Below are 4,683 nucleotides of genomic sequence, written 5' to 3'. Positions count from 1 at the left end.
GGTAGGCTTTAGGATTGAAGTCAGGGTTTGGGTGAAGGTCAGTATAAACACCAGATTCTTAGTGATAGAATCAGGCTGAGAATGAAAGTTATTGTCAGAATTAGTCAGAATGAGGGATATAGTGGGGTTCAGAGTCTATTTCATAGGGTATTGGTGAGAGGCAAGTTCAGGTAAGGATCAAGTTGAGGTACAGGGTCAGTGTCAAGATGAAAGTCATCATCAGGAAAGCTTGCTAGCTAAGGTCAGTATCAGGGTCTTAGTGGTAGTAGTGTCAGGATCAGCTTCAGTATCAAAGACAGGGTATTAGTGTCAGATTGGTGATCAGGGTCAGGGTGAGGGGTCAGGTAAAGTGTTGGATTCAGAATCAGAGTCAGCATGAATGCCAGGGCCTTAATAAGTTTCTTAGCCAGGGTTTGTATGAAGGTGAAGGTAAAGGGCATGGTTACAGGGTGAACCACATGCTGAGAGTTAAAGTCCATGTCATGGTTATGGTAAGGTCATAGTGAGGGTCAATTTCATGGTAAGGATCAAAATAAGATTCAGGTTGAGAGTCAGGATCAGAATCAGGATTAAAGTTAGGGTCAGGTAAGGTTCAGAGTCTAGTTTAGCATCAGGATCAGTATGGTGGTGAAAATGAGAGACATTGGCATGAGAGTCAAGGACATTTGGGAGAGTAAGAGTGTCTGTAATTGTCAGGATCAAGGTCAAGTGGGACTTGGTAAGTGTCACTGACGAAGTTTTGGGATGATGGAGTTTGTGGGGTCCGGAGCTTATGGGCAGGAAAGAACTCTTGAAGACATCTTTGGTGTAAAAAGATGATTTTATTTTATTTTTTAAATTTATTTAAAAAATTTTTTTTCATTTATTTTTGAGAGACAGAGAGGCAGAGGACAAGTAGGGGAGGGACAGAGAGAGAATGAGACACAGAATCCGAAGCAGGCTCCAGGCTCTGAGCTATCAGAACAGCCCCATGCTGAGCCCAAACCCATGAACCAAGAGGCTGAAATCAGATGCTTAACAGACTGAGCCACCCAGGTGCCCCAAAAAGGTGATTTTATTAAAGCATGGGGACAGGACCCATGGGCAGGAAAAGCTGCACTGTAAGTGTAGGGGGGTGACCATTTGATGCAGGTGGGGGAGAGGGAGTGTCTAAAGAGATTTTCACATGCTAAAGGCTTACTGGAGGCCTAGATATTGTCAAGCTAAGGTTGTTTTTCCCCTCTGGCAAAACATTAATATTAAGATAGTAGGGACTTCCTGGACTTTAGGCTATAATGGATTTGCCTTTTTTTTGTAAACTGGTAGAGACTCTTTATCAGTTTAACCATTTGGTTTTTTCTGTCCTTTCCTGTTTTTAGGTAGCCGAGAGTGTCCAAGGAATACCTTATATGTCCCACAGAGACCGGGGGCGGGAGGGGGAGGATGTTGTTAACCTGCACTTTACCCTCAGCTTGCTCCATACTCCCTCTTCATCAGGGTCAGGGTAAGGTTAAATGAGAAGTTAAAATTCAAAGTCAGCCCCTGGGTCCAGGTGAGATTAAAAGTGAGGTGTTATGCTGAGCGAAATAAGTCAGGCAGAGAAGGACAGCTACCATATGTTTGCACGTATAGGAGGATTAGGAGGAACTTAACGGAGGACCATGGGGGAGAAGAAAGGGGGAAATGGGGAGGAGAGGGAGGGAGGCAAATCATGAGAGACTCTAGAATGTTGAGAACAAACTGAGGACTGATGGGGGTGGGGGAGAGGGGAAGGCGGGTGATGGGCATGGAGGAGGGCACTTGTGGGGATGGGCACTGGGTGTTGTATGGAAACCAACATGACAATAAACTATTAAAAAATAAATAAAAAATATAAAAGTGAGGTTAAAGTTCAGAGTCAGCTCTAGTGTTGCAAGATTTTTTTTTTTTTTAAATCTCAATATAGAGTTCGTTCTTGCTGCTTCGAAGAATGAAGAGGTGGACATAATAATATGAGCAACAGGTTGGGGCGCCTGGGTGGCTTAGTCGGTTAAGCATCCGACTTTCGCTTAGGTCATGATCTCGCGGTTCGTGGGTTCTGTGTCGGGCTCTGTGCTGACTGCCAGCTCAGAGCCTGGAACTTGTTTCGGTCTGTGACTCCCTCTCTCTCTGACCCTCCCCTGCTCACACTGTCTCTCTCTCTCTCCTAGAAATAAAATAATAATAATAATAATAATAATATGAGCAACAGGCATAAGTTTATTAGAGCATGAGAAAGTAAGAACAGTATGAAAGCTCTCTTTACAGAGAGGGGCATTCGAAGGTGAATACCCTTGATCATAGGCAAGGGTCTTTGTTTTATAAGATTTTGGTCCCCCCCCCCAAACACTCAAAACTGCCTACTTCCTTGTTTCTTCTCAGGTCCTACCTTATTGACTAGGTAACTCTAAATGCCTAGTCATTCTGATAAGCAACCAAAAGGCAAGCTGAGGGCCAAGCACAAGCTAGCACAAGCCCCCACCCCAGGGTGGGATTTGTGTGATATTCCCAAAACGCTCCTGGCTGCCCAAGAACAAAGGAAAGGAGAGAAAACAAATAGTTAAACTGATAGTCTCCATCAATAGCCTAATCAGGAACTCCCTACTATCTTAATGATAATGCTTTGCTAGAGGGAGAACAACCTTAGCTTGACCATAGCTAGGCCTCCAGTAATCTGTAAATCCTCTTTAGCATATGGAAATCCCTTTAAGAAACTTTCTCTTGACTATACAACCCCCAAACTCCACAGTATATAAGCGGTCACTCTGTACAACCCCAGTGTAGCTCTTCCTGCCCACACATCCTGTTCCCATGCTTTAAAAAAATCACTGTTTTGCACCAATGATGTCTTCAAAAATTCTTTCTTGGGCCATCAGCTTTGAACCCTTCCATCACCCCAAATCCTCGTCAATTCCTTTTTGATTGGCTCATTTCTATTTTATGAGAGATAGTCTATAATCATACTGTTCCTTGTGGGTCATACATTTTACGGTCTACTTTTTTTTAGTTAGGTCTTTTGTCAAATTCCTAAGGGGAATCTAAGGGGGAGTAGGTGGTGTTCATTACTTTCTTAAGAGGAACCTGGTGCCCTAGGGGCTTTGCTGTGATCAGCCACTCCCAACATTGTTGCAAAATAGTGTTTTTCCCCACCTAGGGACGTCAGGTCCTAATCTTTCCCTCTCTGACTATTTTATCCTATCTTTCCTATCATATTAGGATCAAGGTCAGTGTTAGGGTCAGGATCAGAGCAGGGTTATTGCTGTAATATTTCATTCTTTTGTTTATAATCTTACTTCTAGCACTAATTCGGGTACTGCTATCAAAACAAAAGAAACATTGTTATTCCTGCTAATTTTGGTTCCTTTTTTGAAAAAATAAACAAAATTGACAAACCTCTAGCCAGGCTTCTCAAAGAGAAAAGAGAGAGCACCCAAATAGACAAAATCATGAATGAAAATAGACTTATTACAACCAACCTCTCAGAAATACAAGCAATTATGGGGCGCCTGGGTGGCTTAGTCGGTTAAGCGTCCGACTTTCGCTTAGGTCACGATCTCGCGGTTCGTGGGTTCGAGCCCCGCGTCGGGCTCTGTGCTGACTGCCAGCTCAGAGCCTGGAGCCTGTTTCAGTCTGTGACTCCCTCTCTCTCTGACCCTCCCCTGCTCACGCTGTCTCTCTCTCTCCTAGAAATAAATAAAACATTAAAAAAATTAAAAAAAAAAAAGAAATACAAGCAATTATCAGGGAATACTATGAAAAATTATATGCCAACAAACTGGACAACTTAGAAGAAATGCACAAATTCCTAAACACACACTCACTACCAAAATTTACACGGGAAGACATAGAAAATCTGAACCGACCCATAACTAGTGAAGAAATCGAATCAGTTATCAAAAATCTCCCAACAAATAAGAGCCCTGGACCTGATGGCTTCCCTGGGGAATTTTACCAGACGTTTAAAACAGAATTAATACCAATTCTCAAGCTATTCCAAAAAATAGAAATTGAAGGAAAACTTCCGGACTCATTTTATGAAGCCAGCATCACTCTGATTCCCAAGTCAGACAGAGATCCATCAAGAAAAGAACTACAGGCCAATATTCTTGATGAATACGGATGCAAAAATCCTCAACAAGATACTTGCAAATCGAATCCAACAGCACATAAAAAGAATCATCCACCAAGATCAAGTGGGATTCATTCCTGGATTACAGGGCTGGTTCAACATTCGCAAATCAATCAATGTGATACATCACATCAACAAAAGAACAAAAGATAAAAACCACATGATCCTGTCGATAGATGCAGAAAAAGCATTTGACAAAATACAGCATCCCTTCTTAATGAAGACTCTAGAGAAAGTCGGGATAGAAGGAACTTACTTAAACATCATAAAAGCCATCTATGAGAAGCCCTCAGCTGACATCATCCTCAACGGGGAAAAACTGAGAGCTTTCCCCCTGAGATCAGAAACACGACAGGGATGTCCACTCTCACCACTGTTGTTTAACATAGTGCTGGAAGTCCTAGCATCAGCCATCAGACAACAAAAGGAAATCAAAGGCATCAGAATTGGCAAAGAAGAAGTCAAACTTTCACTCTTCGCAGATGACATGATACTCTACGTAGAAAACCCGACAGACTCCACCAGAAGCCTACTAGAACTGATCCAAGAATTCAGCC

The sequence above is a fragment of the Hyaena hyaena genome, unplaced genomic scaffold (genome assembly GCF_003009895.1).
Source record: "Hyaena hyaena isolate Hyena2069 unplaced genomic scaffold, ASM300989v1 scaffold_135, whole genome shotgun sequence".
Classification (NCBI taxonomy): Eukaryota; Metazoa; Chordata; class Mammalia; order Carnivora; family Hyaenidae; genus Hyaena; species Hyaena hyaena.
Note: the sequence above shows the minus strand (reverse complement) of the source record.